The 23,093-nt window shown below is 44.7% G+C and overlaps 1 protein-coding gene across 6 annotated transcripts in view; it reads left to right on the forward strand.

The window, feature by feature from the left end:
* Window positions 1–5,402: 5,402 nt before the first annotated feature.
* SEMA6A (semaphorin 6A) overlaps window positions 5,403–23,093 on the forward strand; it is a 116,356-nt gene continuing 98,665 nt past the window's right edge. For 2 of the 6 annotated variants that reach the window (XM_054810081.1, XM_054810084.1), the window contains exon 1: window positions 5,406–6,036. The gene's annotated coding sequence lies outside the window, so the exon portion shown is untranslated. Of the gene's footprint in view, window positions 6,037–7,699; window positions 7,923–23,093 lie in introns of those variants that run through there. The other 4 variants (XM_054810086.1, XM_054810087.1, XM_054810085.1 and 1 more) reach the window with 4 other exon arrangements.

Raw genomic sequence — 23,093 nt, forward strand, 5'->3', positions numbered from 1 at the left:
CAGATGCGCTCTCTACAGTTTCTGATTAGTTTTCCTCTCAGAGACTCTAACTAGATGAGACTAATGTGAGATCATCAACATCCAATATGTGAAGAAAGTAAGCTTCCCTTTATGGAAAATCCGATAGAGTTCAATAGCAAATAATTTTTCTAGTGACTTAACTGTGTATGGAATACATCAGATCAGTTGTATTCCTGTTGTAGAGCTCTATAAGCTAGTTAAAAATTACCATACACTCCCTTCCTGGTGAAATTTTACAAACCAGATGATCAGCAGGTGAAACTGGTATGGGTGCACTAACATTAATAAGATTATGTTAATTTACACTAGAGGGTGATCTGGCTTATGTATATTTAGAGTAATTTGATAATGAATCTCTGCAAATTTCTGTTGGTTTTAACAACTGTTAAATTCTACATCACTTTCCCCTATTGATCTTCTATGCTCTGTTGTTTTGGTTTTTTTAACGGGGAACCACTCCCTTCACCATATGGTCCAGCCGCTATCCACAGTATTCTCTGCTTATTTCACCATCATGTAACACTCTCCTCTTCTGGGAACTTAGATGACACAGTGACATGTGAATGTTGCTCACAGTGCAACATGAATTTCTGCTGATTTTTCTGGCACAGTACAGCAGGGGCTGACCAGGGCAGCCTCCTGCATAAAACATCTGCTCTGCAGCCTTGTTTGCCTTCCAAAATCCTCCATAGCTGTAAAGACCAACCTGCACAGAATTGGCACAGAGAGACTCCCTTTGGGTTCCCAGGCAGAGGCAAATCCTTCACTGGAGTCCTTGGTATTTCTAGTGAATATTTCAAACTACTTTCCTGAATTTCGAATGCTTTGGGTACCCCTGCTGAACACATCCCAGGTCAGCCTACAGACATCTGGGTATCCATTTGGAAGATATCTGAACAAAATGATAAAGAAAAGCAAATCCATATATGCCATCCAGCAAACTAAAAATGTGGCATTTCTAGTGAGGTCCTTAGTTATAGAAGGAATTTTGCAGGGATTCACCAAGCATTAAAAATCACATCCATGGAGGAAATTCATGGCTTACCTGTTCTTAGTCTAATCTCATTTTACATGTTTACAGCAGTCTGTAAAATGTCTAATGCTTATTTTAAACTATGAGTCTGACTCTACCGGAGTTAATTGGGCAAAAGACCTGTTGCCATTTTACGTTAAGAGATTGAGCATTGGGTCCGTGTTGGGTTTTATAAGTCTTCTTTCCTTTAGCTGCAGCGTGCCCAAGAACAGATATGTGTTGATTAAAAAACCTGTCCACTTTCAACCACATTTTTCAGAGTACAGCTGAGTTTGGTGAGTTCCTCTGAAGTGATTAAAAGAAATATCTTATTTTTTCTCTGTGTAGGAGTGATTACTTTGCCAGGCATTCAATAACGTTGTCTTGACAAAAATCATATTTACAGTTTGATGAGCTTTCACTATTGCTGTAAGATTAAAGAAGTCAACACTTCTTTATATTAAGATGTCCCTGCACCCAACATTTTGCTTTTATTTGTGGTGAGATAGATCTCCACAGGTAAAGGCATCTCCTCTTATGCCAGAATGGGAGATGGGAAAAAAGAGTTACAGCCCCTCCTAAAATTACAGGCTTTGAGTGCCTCCTGGACATCAAAACCATCTCGTACCTTCCTTCAGGCAAAACCCCCTTGTGTTTCTCAGACAGCTGTCAAAATCCTCAGCTCTGACACTCTTGTGTGTTGTTTCTTGTCAACATAAAGCTCTGCTGCACTTTGAACCTTTCAAATAGGGGCAAGAATGAACTGGATTGAATCTAATAACACCTGATACAGAAATTGGGGAAGGTTGCACAGGTTATTCTGATGTGGGAATGAGTGGGGATGTGCTCAATGACAAGGTGCCGTTGCACCCCTGCAGTATCCCAGCTCCTCAGAACTGTATCTAACGGGGTGCTGCTCCTGCAATCACATGGCTCTGCCAAGTTGGTAGAGTAGAAAATACATATGTATACAGCATGGGGCTCAGCATGCCAATTGGCATCAAACTTCACACAACCCAACTGAAAGAGTCCAACTGCTGCAGGGAAGCGCCTTTCTCCCATACAGGCCAGGTGTCCCATGAACTTCAAGTCAACGTATTTCATATATGATTAGGAAGGAGGGGGTAGAGGTAACATTTTCATATGAACTCAAGTCAAATCTTTGGTAGAGACCTACTCTAGAAGAGGGGTCAGAGTGAGTTGGAGAACTTCTCTGCGGCTTGTGTGAATTGTTCAGGTAAGGCTTTTAAAATGCACAGCTCCGTAGAGACCTCACCAAGAATTCCTGACTGGAAAACCCACTGCACTCTACCTCTGCAGCTGCCAAAAAGCAGCCAGTGAAAAAATATGCCTTTTCCCATGAATAAGGGTAATAATTCCCTTCCCCAAGCCAGTGTGAGTAGCCCACAGTTGTTAACTAGTCTAGGCAAAGCAAATAAGGTTGTGTCTCTGTTTTCAGGAAATCTGACGGCATGGAGAATTGAGATTGATATTAAAGTTCCACAAAAATAGCCTAAAAAAACTTGGTGGGAGAGAAAAGATGAGGAAAGTAGTTTACTGGCTTGGGTACAGAGAGAGAAAGGGAACAGGGAGTCAGGTAAAAGCAAAGAGGTGTTTTGTTAAGCCATGAAGACACACCTGATTTTGCAGATGGACTCTAGTATGTTAAGAGCAGAAGGAGCAGTACAGGAATGAAGGACAGAAGAGGTGACTTTCATTTTGACAGAAGGCTAAATGAAAAAGGGCTACTGTGATTGAAGTGAAGAAATTAGGTAGTGCAGGTTTGGAAATTAAAGAAAGGGAAAGGAAGTGGATGAATGGAAAACACTTTTGTAAAAGAACCTGAATATAAAACTTCTAACAACTGCTGCCTTGGCTAGTATCAGTGTCTGGAAAATAGGATTTTGTAGTGCTTTCTGCTTCTTGCAGAACTTTCATAATATAAAAATCTGGTCTGTATTTTTAAAACCCCTAAATATAGGGGAGGGGGAAATGTTCTCTGTCAGAGAGCCTTTTTTGCTTAATGAAGAAATGCACGTGTAAAATAAACCATTCAGTACTGCGGAAATATTTGTGAAGTATCTGAAACACACAGTAAGGGCCCAATCTAGATCTGCTTACAGTTCAAACCCACAAGAAAGTCAGTGGAAGTTCTGAACACCTCAAAACGTATGTAGTGATTGAGCATAATGTAATGATTGAATGTCAGCCTTTGGTAGTGTCGAATGGGTATTTCCCGCAAATCCTGACTGTGTTCAGTCTCTGTTCTTGCTTCCTGACAGACGGAGAAGTAGCATGAGATGATCAGGGGCCTCTTTGTGGAAATGAGGTTAGGGGTCTTGGCAAATCAAGGTACATTCATCTGGTTTACCCCCCTGATACACGCTTGGGTACCCAGAAATTATTTGTACCAGCTCAGCTTCTTTAATTGCTTTCAGATCTAGGGTAAGTTTGTTTCAGTAAAATTTATCTGTCCCCAGCAATTACTCCATTTGGTGCAGAAGCCACTTCTGGTTTAGATTTTCAAGGAAAGAAAGAAAATATATAAGTCTCAGTTCCTTAGGTTAGAAAATTACCCTAAGTATACATTCAGTTTAAACTGTCTGTAAGGAAAGAAGAAACTTCTCCTTGATACATATGAATGTTTTCCCTTGTAATCTAACAACTAGAAATTGAATGAATGTATGTGTAATTTTAGATCCCAAATCAAATACCAAATCAAAACCAATTTCTCAGAGTCCTTTCATTATCTGAAAATAAAAGGCAAAAACCCAGCTGTCATAAACAAGTAATTATTTTAATGTTAATGCCACACTTCGTGGCCTGACAGTAAATCCCCTAGTTGCAGTCAGTCCTTTCACTTATCTGGTTTGGGGGGAAAAAAAAAAAAAAAAGTTAAAGCAATTGCACGTGTAAATGAATCCGCTGGAAACTAGATACCTTCGCGCTGAAGTAACTAGAGGCTCTCTCCTTGCAGCGTTACTCCGGCGAGATCTAGAGGGTGGAAATTAGTGCTAAAACTCTTGCGGGATTGCATGCCGCCGCCGCCAAAGAAACGTGCACGCGGATTTCCAGCTCACTGACTTTGGGCTATTTTGTCGGCTTTATATCGTTCTCCGCTCCCGCAGCTTGTCCGTCCGAGCCTCGTTGCTCTGAGAGGTCAGCGGGGCGCGGGGGGCGCCCCACGGGCGCGAAGGGGCGGACCCACGGGCGGTCGGGTCGGACCCCACGGCGGACGCGCCCGCGGGCAGCGGCTGAGGTCCGCCCGGCCGCGGCGGGGGTCTGTGAGCCCGGCGGTCCCGCAGCACCTCCCGCTCCCGGGGCCGCCGTCCCGGGGCGGCGGGGAGGGGGGAGGCGCGGGAGCCGGGACGAGCGGCTCAGTCTCCGTGCGCGGAGGGTGGGGAGCGGTCCCGGGCACAGCCCCCTCATCGCCCCGCCGCACCAGGGCCGGGCCGGGGGGATTACCGCCGGCGGCGGGCCCCGACGCGGGGCCGGGGAGAGGGGGATTAATGTATTAGGGCCGCTTGCTCTTGCTCCTGGCTGGATCGGCTCCGAGACAGGGATTAGCGCAGCGAGCGACCACCGAGGCGGGATTTGGGCGGAGGGACAAGGGAAAAGAACACAAACGGACGGCCGAGACCTGCGCCAGCCGCCAGCTGCGGCCCCAGCCCCCGCTCCCCTCGGGGATACGGGGGATACGGCCTGGCCCGGCTCCGCGCCCCCTGCCCGGCGGCAGCGTGCGCGGGGCTCCGTGGCGGCCCCTGCTGCCGCGCCCGCAGCCCGCGGAGGAGCCGCGCAACCCCCGGGGGGGCTGCGGGCGGCTGCCCAGTACCGCGCCCCCGCCGCCACGGGCGGTCCGGGCTCCTCTGGTCGCTCGTGGGCGTCTCGGCACCCCCACCTTAGCGCCCCCCGGCCGCCTCTCCGAGCCCTGCGGAACGACCGTGATGGCTGGAAGCGGCGGCAGCTCCTGGGTGGGGGGGTGGGGGGGACGCGACAAAGGCGGGGGCTGGGGGCAGCGGGCTCCCTCCGCTTGCACCTGCTCGACGTAAGCCCGGTAACGCTCAGCACCGGCCCCGCACCGGCGGGGCGGTGTCGCTGGCAGCAGCGTCGCCGGTACAGAGCACCGGAACCACCACCCCCGGCCGCCTCGACACGCGGCGGTTCGGTGTTACCGGCCGCCCCCGCCCCGCGCCGCGCCCGGCGCCGCCGAGGCACCGCCCCCTCGGAGGCACCGCCCACCGCCCGGCGGGGCGGGGCTGCCGGGCACGTGCTCCGCCTGTCGTGGCGGGCGGGGCGGAGCGGGGCGAGAAGAGGGGCGGGGAACGGGGCGCACCCGTCCGCCGCGGTCCAGTCCGGGCTTTGTCTCCGCCTCCGCCGGCGGAGCCGAGTCCCAGGGGTAGGGGGGCGGGCGGCGGGCGCCGAGGGGAGCCAGGGCAGCGGGAGGCAGGGCAGCAGGCAGCGGCAAGCAGCGGCTCCCCAGTCCTCACCGCGCACAGTCCGATGCCCGGCAGCCCGGGTCGAGGAGCGACTGCGCTTTCCTGCCGTGGCACGGCGAGTGTCTGCAGCCTAGGAGTTTTCCTGAAGCAGCCGTCACACCGGGAGCACTTTTGGTAGAGAGGGAGCAGGAGGAGACACCCCCCCCCGAAATGACTTTCCTCCCGAGGCGCGACTGAAGGGGACTTACTGGAGTGGAACCGTAGTGGAATTTGAGTCCGGAGAGGAGTTGCTCACGCTTTTTTTTTTTTTTTTCCCCCCTCTTCTTCTCTCTGTTCCCTCCCCTCTTTTCGCCCGTCATTGGAAATGAACAAATTGCATTTGCAATTCAGAAAGTAGAAATATTAAATATTCCGTCCCCCGGGAAGCACACATGTAGTAATGACAAAGGATTGCAAAGGAGAGAGTGGCTCCAGTTTCCCAGAGAGATCCCCTTAAATGGATTACTAAATGGGACACTACATCAGCTAGTTCTGTCCTCTAGCTGCCTAGATACATGCACCGAAAAGGTACAGTACTTCCCCGTCCGTATCCCTACCTGATGTTTTGGGGTTGTTCGGAAAGGAAGGCTCCCGGGTCGCCCCGGCAGGCTCGGGAGGAGCGAGGATGGTGTGTGGTTTAAGGTCGGCTGCTGCTTTCTGTCTCGACAGCGTTTGCAGCGCCTAAGGAGGAGGAGAAGAGCCGCCTGCAAGTGCACACTCTGCGCTTGCTGTTGCCACTTTCCAGGCATCTCGCGGCTTCGCCTTTCTCTTCTTTTTTCCTTTTCTTTACCTCCTCCCGCAACTGCTGAACGTGTTAGCCTTCCCCCCTAGCCCCTTGGCACGGCTTGCATGCGCGGCGCTGGGGCTCCTCTCCGCCTCCCCCGGCCCCGAGCCCTGCTCGCAGCGGGCCGGCGGCAGGGGGTCTCGGCCGCGGGGCGCCGCAGGGAGCTGGGCGGCCGCGGGACGCCGCCGGCGGGGCTAGGGCCGGGGACGCCGCCCGCTCACGCTGGGACTGCCGGGCATCGTGTGGGGCTGGGTCGGGGAGGGGTGTCTTTGTTACAGGGACAATGTGGGCGCTCCGTGCAGAGGCGTAACCCCGCGGTCTCCTCTCTTCCGTGAGGGGTAGTGGGGTGCGGTTGATTTTTTTTTTAAATTTTATTTTTTTAGGGTTATTTTTTTTTTCCCCCAAGGCTGGGGTTGCGTTTTCGGGGAAGGGGCCGGGAACCGAGGAAACTTCTTCCGCAGAGCAGCCCCCGGCGGTGCCGCGGGCTTTGTTTGCGATCGTGGGCTGGGGCCGTGGGCTCCCCTCCCCGCCCGCTCCCCGCGGACAGCGGCCGCCTTCCCCTCCGCCCCGGCCCTGGCGAAGGGGAGTGCGCGCTGCCCTCCCGCAGCCCCGGGGAGAAGGGTGGCTCTCGGGCAGGGCTGCTCCCCGCCCCTTTCTGCCGGACGCTGCCAGCCTCTGCCCCGCGGGCCGGTGGCTCTGCCAGCCCCTTCTCCCCGGCTGGTGAGCGCAGGCAGACGGGCTGGCCCCGGCGGGCGGGGAGCATCGCGGCGCAGCCCAGCTCCTCTTCCTCCGCCCGCGCCCTCGCCCTGCAGCTCCTTCAGCCCCTCTCCTCTCTCCGGCGCCGGGGGGAGCCGGGCGAAACGGCGGAAAAGATAAAGTTTTTCTAAAGGGCAGTAACAGGGCCCGTCGGCACAATGGAGTTCCTGTTCGACCAGCTCTCCCAGAGGGGCTGCGGACTGGCGGCGCCCCACACACGCCCCGCGCCACCGGGGAGCCCCGAGGCCGGTGGCGGGGCGCCTTCGTGCCGCTGATGCTGAGGTGGGGAGGGATGCTGAGAAGGGGACAGGATGCTGCTGAGGGGAACGGATGCTGAGCAGTGGAGGGATTTCCCCGGACACACATGCACACCCCGTCCCCACGTACGCACGGGCAGGGAAGGGTCCCAGCTGAGGGCAAGGTGCGTTAGGAGCCGCGGCTGCGGCTCCGCATGACCGGGAGCCCGCACGCCCACCCGGGCTGTGCTCCTGCCGGTGGTGCGCCGGGGACGCGGAGCCGAGGCGCGGGGGGGAGGGAAGGGAGGCTCGGGCAGCCCCTGGGGCCGGCTGGGGGTCAGCACCGCCCCGCGCTCTGCCGACGGGGAGGGCGGCGAAAAGTTTGTGTCTCCTTCATCACGCGTGGAGAAAGTACCTGCTTCTTGCAAGGGCTCAGCCGTCCCACCGACCCTTCTTTCCTTCCTTCCTTCCCTCCTTCCTTCCCGCCCGAGGGAGGCGTTTCCCGGGGGTGGCTCCGGCCGGCGTGCGGGTGGGGGGCTGGCGGGGGAAGCGGGGCTGAGGCTGGAGCCCGGTCAGTCGCAGCGGAGATGCCCTTCTGCCCGCCGCCACTGCCTCTGTCCTGCCTGGCTCTTCCCAGGGTGAGTCGCAAGACGGTAACTGTTGGGTTTTCCGTAGGCAAATAGCTCTGTCTTTTTCTAACCTTGACCGCTTGTTCAGAGGGAAATTTGTTCTCCTGTTCCTCTCCCGAGCTAATTGCTGCTTTTGAAGTTTGTAAACACGCGCGTTTGTGCCAGCGTCTGTGCAGCGCGGATCTCTAGCTGCTGCAGATGGAAAATTATTTTACTAATAGAATTGCAAAAACAAAGGCTTTTGTCAGCTCTGTGATAAATTGTAAAAGACGCAAATTCCTGACTCTGCAAGGTGAATGCTTGATCTACCGAAGGGGCACACACGGCTTGCAGGTGTTCCAAGTAACGAAGAGCTAAATCTCCACAACCGTTTTCTGTCACAGGGCTGCAAGCGGTGGCTTATTATTTGGCATAGATTCTGCTAACTTTTGTTTAGTATCATCCAGCAATGATATTAATTATTAAGTTAACCTCAAAGATAGTAGCTAGAGGCATCATTTTCCCACTGCCTTTGCAAAAATTAGTTAAGTGACTGGTTTTGGTTTGCATTCATTAAATCCAAGTGTCATCCAGTGAACCATTCTCATGCAAGTGATCTTTACTTGGTGGGTAAATCCTTTGGCATGAACGTGATAAAGTCCAGCGGAGTCTGGCTCTTTTTATCACAGATTTTGAGGAGTCTGTGGCATTTCGCAGAGTAAGATTTATGCAGCTGTTATCATGTTCATGGCTTCCTTTGCCATTTGTTTTCAGACCAGGAAAGCAAACTGATCTTGCTCTGGTTAACTTCTGGGGTTTTTCTTGGTTTGGTGGGGTTTTTTTGTTATTTTTTTTTGTTAGGGTTTTTTTTTGGGGGAGGGGGTTAAATAAGACTAATTTAGTGTATTGTGAGGAAATTTGAGTCTGCTCCAGCAAATCCCTTTCTTTGTGGAATTGCCTCATATGTGGTGGAAAGCAAATACTAGCTTCAGTAAGATCAGGAAGGTCTGTCACTCTTAAAAAAGTACAGTTGCCAAGGCGTTACACTGTCTAGGGTATAATTTTATCTAAAAGGAATGTGTTTTTAATATGGTAGCTTCTCATAAGGTACAAGACAAAGAGAATATACTAACTCTCTTTAAAACCAAACAATTTCCTATGCATAAAAATGTTGATTTCCGTTCTCCGCCACTCTTACTGGAGAAAATCTCTGGCTTTCATGGAAGTTTAGTTCAGGGGCGGAATGCCCCGATAATGTTTCTGTCTGAATGCTACATGAATTTTAAAATAGTAAGTAATACTGTAAAGTATATTTGCAACGTTTGCTTTTCATGTAGTAGGAGTCAAATGCTTGTAGCATGGGTGAATACTTTCAGGGAAGATGAATGATACTGTCACCGATGTTCTGTGTATTCTCAATTAGTCTACATTAAAACTCTACATTCTTACTTAATGGCAAAACCAGCCTTATCAACTGAAATCATACTACTTGAACCATAAAACAATTGGACACTAACATCTATGAGAAACACAACTAGCTAACATCGCTAGCTACTTGAAGATGAAAGTGAATATTAGCCATAGTCCTCTCTTAATGTTGGTAAATAGAGGATCACAGTTATTGGAGTTTAAGACTGAAGGAGATAGGTTGGACTAAGGATGAGGAGTTGCCTTCATTGAATTTTTGAAAAGAAGAAAAAAAAAAGAAAAGGAGAGAGATCGAATTAATGACCTGTGTAAATCCAGACTGGAATTGTTTGCATTAAAAAGGAAGTAGGCGATTGTGAACTTGCTTGTGCATGTTTTGTGAAGGGAAGGGGAAATTTGTCATCTTGTTTTGAAGAGCCATACATAAATACACATGAAAGGAGTTCACATGGTTTACAGCAGGAGAGACATAAAATGTTTTAGGATTAAATTGACCTGAGCTAATACATGCCTCGCATCCAGCTTGTTTGCAAGAACACATTGTTATACTACCCAAACAAATGTTTTGTGTATAGTACCTGATTCCCATACACTATAGCAGAGTGCTGAAAACAACCAACCGGGTAAATTCTGGAAAATAACATTTAGCTCTATGAGAAGCAGCGTATGCTAGAGAACCATGCTAAAGCAGAAGTTTTCACTACCCTAATTTGATACAGATGCTGCAGTATTTTACGTCCAACTATTAATTTTTTGAGGAGGTAAATCTTGAGCCCTTGTCCTTCCCAGTCTCATTCACCTGAGTAAGCGAAGCCTTGCTTGCCAGAGTAATTTTCTAAGAGTAAAGGCAGTTGCTGAAATACTACTCAAATAGGGACTTTTTTTCATGTTTAGGCCCCAATCTGAAATTGTCTGTTGGGAATCAATACTTGGTAAGGACCTGAAGCTACGTTGCAGGTACATTTGCTCTGCATCAACCTTCAGTGTTAAGTCAGACCTAGGTCTGTGTGCTGTGGAGCAACATCCAACAAATTGTGACAAGGTTTGTGTTGACAGGGCAACGGAAAAATAAGAGGAATAAGCAATGCTTTTTACTGGTGAGCTTTTAAGCATTTTATACTCATTAATTCTGTGTATCAGGATTACTCTGAGGTGGGTTAGGTGTCCACGGAGATCATTTTGGCAGTAAGATAAAGCCAGTAGTGGCATGGAGTCTGGCTGCTGATCAAGAGCATACAGCAACTATGAACAGTGTTCAAAGTCAGAAACCTGCAGCCGAGGGAAAGCCTGGGCCTGAACCTGCCACCTCTCTATAGGAATATTTTAATTTTTGGTCTGTTGCATCAGTCTTTTGAGTGAGGAACAGCTAAGGTGTGTGTAGGGTCTATGAAGGCAGAACTGGACTTCCTCAGTTCCTGCAAACCTGGCAGACCGGAGTTTGCATATCTTTGTTTTCTTTATATGCTGTCTTGTGAGACAACTAAACCATTACCTATGGCCATGGAAATAACTGAATGTTCACATTTATACAGTGTTTAGGGATCTTAATTGTCCATGGTGAACGATGCTTTGGTTTTGAGTCTCGGTTGCAACATGGCAAGCATGGCAGCACAGCTCCAAGGGACTGCTTCAGGATTTAAAGGGAAGAGTGCCACCTACTGTGTTATAATTATACATATTGCGCGTCCCGCGTGTCTTCTGGAGTTCCCAAGCTGTTTGTTTCCCTATCCTATTTTAGCAGCGGGGAGATGTGGAGGGATTCAAAATTAAATGTGATATCGGAACTGAGGGACAAAAAAAAACAAAAAAAAAAGAAGAAAAGAGGTATGTGCCTACAACATCAGGGTATCTGGAAGTCTTAGGAGGGATTCATTGAAAGTCAGGTATAGAGGCATTTACAGCTTTTGTCGCTTCAGACTTAAAAAGGCTGCTAACAGTTAGTAGTAGGGCCACTGGAAATAGGGAAGTGGATGAGAGATCTGTGCCTCCCCACATAAAATAATCATATTCTCAGCTTTCATGCACCAGATGAACATAAATGAGGCTGCCAGACTGATGCCCTCTGAAATCTAAAGTTTAGCTCTAGCTATAGTTTAATAAAAAAGGAAGTAGATATCACCTTTTTTTTAAAAAAAAAAAAAACCACCAAAAAACCAGCTTTCAAAAAGGAAGAAGAAACCAAGAAAAACCCAACATGAATTATTCCGTAATTTGCAGCAAAACCTCTTGGAAGTCTTTCCCACTATAGAACTCTAGTTATTTATCAGCTAAAAGGAGGGACATACTTTGCTCTGTGTGAATACAGAGTCATTTTTGTAGAAAGGAATTTTTCCCCAAGCCCCAAAGTGTTTCTTTAGTGGCTGAAATAGAGATGTAAAATGAAGTAGATAAACCAGCTATTAACGGAACTGCCAGTTGCTGTATCTCTAGAGTGAAGACATATGGTAATTCACTACATTCAGCGATGACCTTTCCTCTAAAAGTATTGTTAATAATAGGCATTTCTATATAGAGTATTTATACTAGACACTTGAAATTCACATATCATGGACTACACCATGCCAATTTTTTCAGAGGTTTTTTTTTTAGCTACCATCAAAACTGCTACTGGGGAACTTTCTACAGAAATATAGTTTTACAACATTCACGCAATGCTGAAATTAAAGAGTTTCTGGGGGCAGATGCACAGCATTGCAGCACATACCCATACCAACATGTGTTGTCCTTGGTATGGGAAGCCTTTGGCTCCTTCTTCGTCACCCTCCCTGGGTAAAGTTGTGCCTTGACTGCAGGGTTATACCCTTTGTGTAATACGGGCAAAAAAAGCATTCCTATGCTTTTATGATCTTTAGTGAAAACTTAATGTTTATGAAAGTGGAAAAAAATAAAGAGTATTTTTACTATGCCCTTTCACCTTAATCTGAGTCCGTCTAGTGAATGAGGACTGTAATACCAGTATTTTTACTGGAGATAATAGCAGAAGTTTGATTTTGTGCTTTAAAAAAAAAAAAAAAAAGGTATTCCTAACCCTCATCAATTTTGCAGTTAGCCTGACAGACTCACAGGACCTTGTAGTAATGAAAATATGTAGAGTATATAATAGATATGGTTGGGTGTTCCAGTTTAGTGGATGGAAAAAGTACTCTCTTATATGAATCCCCAGCACAATGGGAAAAAACGTGTCCAAATATATTCCTGACTGCAGCAAACACTATGTCTACTTTCTTATCTGCGCCTGCTCAGCTTCACTCAGATGTTCTATATATTGAGTATTCCTACATATGGCTTTGATAGTCAGATGGGAAATTTGCTGTGTTGGTTCCTGCACCATTGTTCATGAACATTTACCCATTACTTGCACTCAAGGCAGCCATGCATTGAAATGTTAATGAGAATTTGAACAGTTTATAGTTCTACAGAAAATTTTTTTTTAGCTGAAAAAAAATTGCTGTTTTGTTGATGCCTTCCAAAATCTACTTTTTATTGGTAGATTGAGATGGATTCTATGCTAATTCCTCCTGCATTCCTGAATTATGGCCTAGCTAGGCACTGTCGCTGGGATCTTCATCTATTAATCATGGAAGCTGCTTTCTTATTCGGTTGCCATAGTTTCAGTGCCTCAGATAGTGTTGGGGTGCCTTGGGAAAGGCTTGAGATATACTCGGACTTGCAAGCCTTGCAGTTATTTTGGCAGTAGTAGAGCTCTGAAGGAACAGAGAACAGCATCCAACATTATTCAGAGCTGGATTAAAAGAGGAAACTCCTGGATATGTCTCTCTGGACCTTGTTATGTGAACGTCCAGCTGATATTTACTCCCAAGATTTGCTTTTTGTTTTGTCTTGCTGGTAAAATTGTACACTTCAGAGACTAATGGCTACCTTTACCCATTGCAAGAGCAAGAAAGGCTTTTCATTAGTTCTGCTGATAAATGGTTGGGCAAATTAGGGCATTTAGGGTTTCCTAAGCAATCCAGGTAATTTGTTTTACATTCTCTTTTAACCTAGCTACATACAGCATGACATCATGTTTGAGACTGAGTTAATGTTTATTGTTACCTTAAATTTAATAAAATGACAATAAGTACCCTTTTGTTAGCTGCAGAGCAGCTTGAATTGCAAAGTAGAAAAGGGGAAGTAGACCTTTTTTTCAGACAGAACTAGTGCTCTTTCAACACTGCGTTGTCATTGGCAGTATTTTTTTAATAAAGTTTCAATATCTGTTCACAAATTCAGCATTAAAACATACATACTTTCAGGAATGCGGAGCTGTGAGTAGTCAAATACGGTTTTTGACAAATGAGAAAAATGATAAAGTAGTAAATAGGTCTAACAGGAAAGTAGCTGGAAGACTGACATGTCAGTGTAGTACAGAATATTAATTGTTTTGTCAGTTATGCATAATATGAAATAATGCACAAACACCTTTCACTAAGCAATTCATGGTCTCCTTTTTCCTTCCCCATTGAGAAAAAATTTTCATCGCTTCTGAGTGAGCAGGAATACGCCACACACTTTAGCAGATATTTAAATCTCATTTCTTTTGCACTTTACAATGTCTCCAGAATTAAGTGATTTCCCTCCAGTTCTAATAAAGCAATTTGATTCTTGCACAGATAAGCTTGTAACGTATCTTCTCATCACAAAAAAAAGCCTTGAATATTCAGATGAAGCAAAGAATCATGTTAAAAACTGTGCAGTTTAGATTAAAAAATTCCAACTGTGCAGTTTAGATTAAAAAATTCTGTATAATTGGAACTAATGTGGAAAATTAGCCACTTTTTTACTTTCAGATGGTTAGCTTGCGTTCAAAGATGAGTTTCAGATCTTCAGCTTGGGACTTTACCACTCAATCTTGTCAATTTTTCAAGTGAGATCAACAACAGATTGAGAACACGTGCCTGCTGTTTGTAATCCACCCTCAGGAGCCCTACCAACTCAACAAATTAAAGTCCAAAAATTTCACATGAATTTTAAAGATGACAAAGCTTTGTTTGCTGGTAGATGCACAGAAAATCTGTATTTGTAATTTTATACTCTCATATAGTGTGGAAGTTTCTGGTTTATAGTCTAGCTTTTGCGTACTCTGTTGTATACGCATATTTTACATGAAATTAATCCCAGCCTTTTTCCTGTTAAATTCACAATATGCATGTATCTAGCAGATTGACAGTCTGATAGAACAAAATAATTTGCCCTGATTATTTTGTAGTTCCCTTTAGAAAGGAGCTGGTGATTGCATAAGAAAATTGTTACAGTGGAAAAATAACTTAGGTCAAAAGCTGTAGAGGTGCAAATTCAGTTGTGTTTTTCTTCTCAGAATTTATTGTACTCTGTTTAGTTTCAGGTTAGGTATAGAATCGCTCTGTATATAAATTAATTTAAGTAGTTCTGTAAGGTATCTTTAGTACTTTCTTTAGCATTAATTGATGACTTTTATTGCTTATTATTTATTTTTTACCTCTAAGATAGAGAGAAGTGAGTGATAAGTAATAGTATAGTCAGTATAGAGGCCAAGTCTTGTTCCTGGAGAATCCTGGAGTATCTTGGAGAATAAAGAAGAGTTTCTACTGAACACCTCAGCAGCTAGACCTTACTCCATTTATAGTCAAATATCGATCTTTCAGTTTATTTATGGTTGGTCAAAAGAGTTCTGCATCCCCAAGCAGCTGAATTTTAGCATCAAATGTACTACTCTCATCAAGGAAAGAAAACGATCATTTCAGGGAAAGTAATTGTTGTATTTGTGTCCTTGTAGCAAAGTTATGAAGTTTGCTTTGCAAATCTTGCACATTTTGAATGTCATCTTACTGCCTGAATATTCCTGGAAGGCTGAAACAGCTTGGGCTGCATGCTCGTGAAGGGACCTGAGAGAGTGGAAAGCTGTCCCCTGTTCAGCCGCAGAGCTGCCCGGTGCCTGCAGCCGGTCCCCGCGTGTGGGCAGAGTACATCCCTGCCCGCTGGTCCTTTGGAGTGGGTGGATGGGCAGGAGTGACGGGAGGGCAACCGGAGCCCTGGCCCCCGTGCCTGGGTCTGCATGGGAAGTGCAGGGCCAGGAGGATACTGCTGCATCCTGGCCGAAAACACCACAGCAAGGAAAAAGATGGGACACAATGCTTTTGTGCTATCTGGAGCTGCTTTTCCACCACTTGTCCTACACGCAGGGTACAGCCTGGTGTCTGTTGCCTGATGGCAAAGTAGACGTTAAGTCCCATGGGATTATCTTTCTTGAGTAGTACTTCGCTCCATGAGCACGGCTAAATGCAGTCTGCTATTTGATTCAAAATGCCTTTTTTATTACATAGAGAGAATCACAGGCGGTTTAACTCAGGTCATAGTCTTTATAGTACTGGCTTTTCATCATAGCTCTCTAATGAAAGAAGGGCATCATGTATTAAGATCAACTTTTGAATTTAGTTTTCTGTATGAACAGAATTTGGTACTATGTGTATAAACTTCTAATAGCATTCAACCCATTCCGCTTCTAAATAATTTGTACTTATTAATTACGAATGCGCAGCTTTTGCAATTACAACTTACTCATCCTAGCCATATTGATCAGAAATGACCACAGTTAAATTGATTTTTTAATTTGCTGTAGTCTGTTATAGGAAAGTGATTGTATTACGTATTTTTTAAGAATTGTGTCCATGCAGTAAGACTTTCTTTTACAGAAATAAAATGTGCAGAATTTTTATTTTTTTTCGTTCTTGGAAAGGAATTAAAGAGGAGAGTGTTTTCAGGTTTTGCGAAGAAGTAAGACAAACTTTTTTCTAGTGATTCTTTGGGATGCTTTTTTCCTCATCCGGTGAAATTATTCTTGAATTTGAATAGGAATTTATTTATTTTTAAAAAGAAATTAAGAACTGAATCCTTAAAGAGCTGTTGTGGGAAGAGGAAAGATTTTTGCATAAGCTACTACACTTTTTCATTATTATCTGCAAGGTGTTTCCTTTTAATTCTGTTGTAGGGAAGTTCAGCGTGTTCAGATACACTGATTAATTCCGTCACGAGATGCGTATATTGTAGGGTGGTGTCGTCTCTTTTGCTTTATCCTGTTCTAAGCATAAGACCTCGAGATACTGCCAGAACACTTCCTTTCCCAAGGAAAAAAAAAAAAAAAAAAAAAGATCCTGTTCTTGTTCAACAGCATGTATAGTCCAAAAGGCAAATTTACCCAACCTGGAGCTAATAGCCTGAAGGTGTGAGATGAAGGCTGGTGACTGACTGGCTGACTGTGAGAATAATGCAGTTTTGATTTGTCAGAATACTTTTCTTAGACTACTACATACATGTGCTAAAGTATCTATCAGAGAAAAACTTTGAAAATAAAAGGCAAAGTGTGGAATAACTAAGTTCTCTGACACACAAATTCTCATGCCTTTTTGGTGCACCCTTTACGTTTTTGACCAGCTGGTTTTGTGTTTACCTGTTTTTATGTCATAAGCTCTCTTGTGTAGCTGAAATCCTGGAGGTAACATCATTTGCAAAAAACCCCCAAGTAACACCCAACTCAAGTGTTGTTTATGTGAGAGAGGCATTTCAGCCAGGCCCTTTCTGGTATATGTTTGTGCAACTAAATGCTGGTGCTGTGCTGCAGAAGGGTGGAAAATGTAGACCGTACAATGACTGCTAATGTCAGAGAAGACGTCTGTAAGAATCCTTGCATTGATTTACCTTGAATAGCAAATCAGTTCTTTAGACTTCCTTTTTTTTTTTCCCATAAATGGTCAGTAATCTGTTTTAGTTTGAAACAGATGAAAGAATTCATTGTTGTCACAGTTAAAGAACTTAAAGAACTTTTCAAGACCTGAAGCACCTATATAGATGCTTACACCACTGTTTTTTTAGAAGGACTAATCCTGACCTACTTCTTTGTGCCAGGCTCTGAAGATCCAAATATCTGGATTCCCAGCTGTAAACCTCTATTCAAACAGGTAGCCTTAGCTTACATGAATCTGTCATCAGAACCAATTACATTGCTCACATAGGTAAGTGCAGAGGCGCTGGGCCGAGGCACAAGAGTGTGGGTTGGCAGGATCTAACTTTTGATCTGTTAACATCAAACAGAAAAATGAGGACACCGTTTTGCTTCAGATTGCATGTCTGTATTTATTTCACAAGGCATGGGATTTGTCTAGAAAAGCTGACCTCAGACTCGTTCATAACAGTGACATAAATCTCACTAACTTCAGCAGGAGTCATTAATTACTGAAATAAAAAAATTTTGGAGGAAATTAATTCATGAGCAAATTAGTACCAAAACCATCAAGAAGGCATTGTACTGTTATGTCATCTGTAAACTGAATTGATATTTTAGTTTCGAAGAGTCTAGTACTGGAAATTTTTCAACAGTAAACCAGCAGAGAACATGTTAGTAGAGGCCTGGAGTGCTACGTCACAGCTACGCTGCCTGCTTCTCTAGGCAACCTTCACATGACAGCATGCTCTTACAACTACCCATGCTTAAAAACGGTTGTGTAATAATGAGCACACACCTTTACCAAAATACATTTATGGGAGGAGGGCCTTTAAGTTTTCAACAGATGGAATTTACTGAGAGAGAATCCATCGCATTTTCATTACGTTGCATGTCAAAGCCTGCAAGAGGGCAAGTAACTTTTCTTGCCGTTACATAGCGGCCTTAGAAATTACCACAGATTTCAAGAGAAAAAGACCTTTCACCTTTTGATACAGTTTCTAAATGCAGGAGTACAGCTGTAACTAATAGTATACTGTCCCGAGAAACAGAAGAAGAGCTTGGTCACATATTTTTGTGCTGAAAGTGAGAAAATCACCTCTTTTAAAGTTTTCTGACAGCCTGTTCAACTGGGCTATTTACATGGTGAAACCTAGTAGGAAAATGCACTGTGCGTTTTCCTTTGCATGTAGCCTGCCCTCTTGTGTTTCCGAATCTCAGTGCAGACGCTTCAGGCATCCAGATGATAACAAAAGTAATGATAAACATGCAACAACAACAGGAAATGATGGACACAAGCCATGGTCTTCAAAGGCACTGGTTTTGTGCGTGCATGTGTTGTCTTGCTGTTTGCAGTATAAGAAGGAATATAGTTTTCAGCTTTCTTATGCAGAGACAGAGACATTAGAAAGTGGGTTAGCCAAACTGATGTGCAGAAAAGCTCTGAGAGTAAATTTGCAGCAATGGGTAAAGGCCGTAATGCATATGATTAAAGTGAGACATGCTGCCTACACAAGGAATTGCTAACAAGATTCTTTCACAGCTTTCATGTCTCAGCCTTGCTTTTACAGAAAATAAATTCATGTTTAGTTTCAGTGGTTGCACCGTTTTGCTCAGCCCTACAGGATAGATAAGACAATCAAACTATACAAGTGCAACCAGTTGAACACAAAATAATACAATTTGCACTGAGCAGAAACCGTGGCTGTGCATATTTAGCGAAACCGTGTCCCAGGTTAACGTTCGCTTGATCTATCTTGAGCTCCTTACTGCTTAGTTCTTTAATACTCATAGGGAAGGGAGGCTAAAAGCACAGATTAAGTTAAGGCAAATTAGTTGGATATTTTAGAGAGAAGGAAAGATAGAAAGAGATTCCATGTCCTTTAAACAATATTTTTTTTCTCCTGTTCAAACAAGAGGGTAGAAATTGCTTCAAGCTATTAAATAGTTTCTGGCAGTAGTTCTAGTATTTCCCCTTGCCTGTATGAAGTATATTTTTTGTAGATCAAAAGAGTATTTAAATACTCTCTTATGTTTAAAGAACTTCCAGAACTTAGAATTATATAAGGTTTTTGCAAGATGCAGAAAAATAGACTACAGCAGCTGTATGTTGTCCCAGCGTTTAGAAGAATAAAGAAATAGTAATTCAAGTAATTCTTTATTTTAAAAGTGACTTAGAAGTCAACTAGAAATGGGTTTGACCCACAAATCTAAGGCCATTTTAATTTTCAATTTTCCAATCATTTTTTTAACTTCTTGAGAAATAGTGTGCATTTGGATTTGGATTTTTCCTCAGATCAGTCCCATGTGAACTCAGTGCTTATTTTACACCATTTCATTTGTGTTTTGCTTGAGATACAGCAATTTTCAGCCTTCATTTTCTTAACAATATTCATATTATGCATCCAAAACAGATAAAATACAGATTCTGGAAGTGGTTCTTTTAGCTGTCCAAAAGTTACTTTTGCATTAAGGACTCAAGTCCAAGTCTTAAAAAAAGAATTTACTGGGGTTAGCATGTTTGGGGTTTTTTTGTTTGGGTTTTGGGTTTGGTTCTGGTTTTGTTTGGAGTTTTTGTGTGTGTGTGTGTTTTACTGCAAAGGAAGATGCCCACAGAGAGAGTTTTATATGTTTTGGAGTAATTCTGCTCACATTTCTGCTGATCTCTTGAGATCTACACAGGCTGAGAAATCAGCAGAAAGGCACAGCTGGCTGGTCAAGATGCCTATGCTCATGTGCTGCTTTTGGGCCTCTTCCCTTGTGGCTGTAAATTTGTGCCTCTCCCAAATCCATTTTGCTAGGGTACAGCGGACTCCCATCTGGGGAAGACCTTTCCGAAAAGGCGTCGTGTTTGTATTTGCATCCTGGGATTGTTCTATGGACAGATGCTTGCTTCTGGCCCCAGTTCACACCTTTGCCCTCTGCTCAATCCACACCTCAGTCTTAGATCTGCAAGCCTGCAGGTGGTTTTAGGCAGAGCCTTGGGTAGAAAGCTGCTGCCAAGCAGCTGGCACTGTGTATAGAAGAAGGGTGATGTGTTCACAAAGAAACCATTTGGTTCTTCAGTCTCATCTGATCAAGTCTCGCTTTTTTAAAAAAATTAGGGAGTTGTGCGTGTGTACGATGTGTTGTGGCTAAAATGTCTGGAGACTTAGAACAGAAACAACTCAATAAATCAGACATGCCAAAAGAATTAGGAAAGACTCCAAGCTTTCCCTTCCTGGGTACATTGTGAAGGTGATGCTCTGGAAATACATTGGTGATGCATGGAAATTCATCTGCAAATAAAAATGTTGCCTGATTGCTTCACTCGCACCTATTACCTGCCGGTAAACCAGACTTTTCAGACCAGGCATTTGTTTATGTAGATTTCTACTTTGTGCAAGCTAGTGAGTTCAGGTTTAGAGAAGTTAAGATCGGAAGCCTCCAGTTCTTCTCACTACAAACCACAGACTCTGTAGGTATCTGTCCCAAGCCCATCTCAATACTTACTGAATAGCCTGGAAATTGGGGAGGTTGTACATCAGAGAGGGCGTTGGACTTTCAGCACAACCAGCACAAGGTGCAAGGCGATGGAGAATGCGTTGTAGCATGAAGTTGTCTTGCCAAGAGCGGTGTCTCAGCAGCCCTGGCTCGGGAGACACGCTACCAGCTCCAGCTCAGGTCTCGACGATGTGGACAAGTAAAGATGATTTCTGCAACTCTGTGGTGAAACAAGTTACGATGAAACAGAGGTGTCACTGAGTGACAAGGCGGCTCATACTAACTAGACAGATTATCTTTTAAGAAGTAGGTGGGATACTCCATAAAATATTATGTTACACTCTTGTGACAGAACCTGTGATCTCCTGGGAACATATGCAGTATTTCCATTGACATCAACAGGTGTGAAACAAGGACACTGTCTTTGGCCATGGATTTGGCTTGGAAAACACTAGGATGTCTTAAAGTCAGTGCTGTCATTCTCTGCTTTAAACTCCATTGCAACTCTATGTTGTAGTGTGAGATATAAAAAGATGAAACATTTTTCTGGAAGCTGCAAGACTAAATGGAAAATTAAGGACAAGATGTCTCCCTTAACTGCAGGAAAAATCCTTACTTTTTATCACTTTAAATGAAACCCTCTTCTTGAACCCAGTGCTTCATACCTAATGCGTATTTTCAGTACTAACTCAGCAGGCACAAAATGGGAAGCTGTGTTGTCCTGCTGAAGGATACATTGGAGGAGAATTAGTAATAGAGAATTTATCTATCTACTTCATTTTTGTGTTGTCTTTGAAGTGTTAATAATATTTCAGAAAGTTTGTATGTTAGGTTAATGGATGTTAGGTTTAATGAAGAGAAAAATGTTTTTAATAGGTGCTCCCCAGTTAATTAGGTTGAGTTAAATTTATGGAGGTGTATCAGTGCTTTTGGTATCTCAAAAACATTATCTTTGAGAAGATGACATCATGACTGAGTAGGTCAACAAGAAACCCATAAACCTTGACATTATGAGTCGATACAGCTCTTGCTGGATCCCAACTACCCCCACAAGTGGTGGGGACAAACACAGATATGTAGAGTAACTTTTAAGGAAAAAATGGTTATAGGGAGCAAGGAAAGTAGCTGTAAGGTTGAGGCTGAGGGGTGGAAGGCTTCTAGAAACAGAGGAATTAAGGGAATAGCTGTAGGTATATGTCTATACTGGTACAGAGGGATACCAAAGCGCTGAGGTAGAGGGGAGGGCAGGATGAATGTGCTGTATTTCATCGCGCTCTCTACCTTACAAACCGACAGTATGCCGTGGGACGATTCCTTTCTGATGAGCTGTCACTGCCTAAAGTATATAGGAAGCTTGGAGTGGAAAAAAACAGATGGCACAGGGGAGATGCAAGTGACATCGTTTGTATGTCTGCCTGATTTCTTTACCCTTCATACAGAATTCGGTAGGTGGGGGAGGAAAAAAGCCCAGATGGGACTCTGGTCTGTCCCTACACCCTCCCCCTTGTCCCTGAGAAATCTCACGAGACTCCTTCGACTTCTCTCACGAGCTGTTGGTAAGGAAAAGAAGAGGGTTTTCCATCATTGCCAAGCATCTTGAGTGATTGAATTGGAAAGGTGTTTTTTTCCATGGGGAAGAGAGATTGACACGTAGCAGTGCAGAGAGAAGAAGCACAGAAAAGAAGTACAGTAACCAATTTTGTTGTAATAAATCTTGGGAAAAGAGGTGGAAGGAAGCTTTGCAATATGTGCATTTTGAGGGAAGCTGTTCATGGCTGTATGATCTTCTTGCTGCCAGGCCAACTGTGAGTTGACGTGTTTGCAGTCATGAGGGAAGGGCATTGGTATTACCCTTTGCAGCTGGCTGGTCAGCTGTCAGAAACAAGTTCATGGCTTTTGGCCAGTTTCCACCAAACTAGTAAAACTTCCTTTAAAAAAAATCCCTGCACCTGGCACTGTTTTGGAAAATTGTTGGTAGCCTCAGCGGGGAAGCAAAAGCCTGGCTCAACACGGAGGTTAAAATCCCTAAAAGTTAGACTTTTATATGTTATACTTTTTTAAAAAAATGGCAGCCTGTGTTTTTGAAGGTAGGGTTTTTCGGGGGAGGGGGGAAGGGAAATGGAGAAGCTGGTGGCTCTGAAGGCAGGAGGCCAAAACTCTTGCCAAGACGAGCAGGACTTGTCTTTGTACAGGCTACAAGTATAGGGTTGGTCTTTGTAGTAGGGGAAGAATAACATCAGCGCAAGGATCATCATTTTAAGGTGTGATTGTCACACTGTGACTGTAACTGCTGATGTGCCAGGAGGCGTATGAAATTCTTTTCCATCTCCAGACCTGGATGTCTGCAGAGTCAAAACTGGCCGAGCTGGCTGCGCCGGAGCAAGCCAGGAGTGCAGCGTGCTGGCCAGACGGGTAGCACCAGGAGGCAGGGCAATATGTGTGGTGGCTCTGCCTGCGTCATGATGAACGTGAGCAATCTGGTGTTTGTCACAGGTTTTAAAACTAAACCCGAGTGTAAATAAAGAACCCTGCTGCAAGCGAGCAGGAGTTTTATAGCGGTTTCCAGGAATGAAATCAAACCTAAACTGCGAGGG

Source organism: Grus americana, chromosome Z (assembly GCF_028858705.1).
Source record: "Grus americana isolate bGruAme1 chromosome Z, bGruAme1.mat, whole genome shotgun sequence".
NCBI lineage: Eukaryota > Metazoa > Chordata > Aves > Gruiformes > Gruidae > Grus > Grus americana.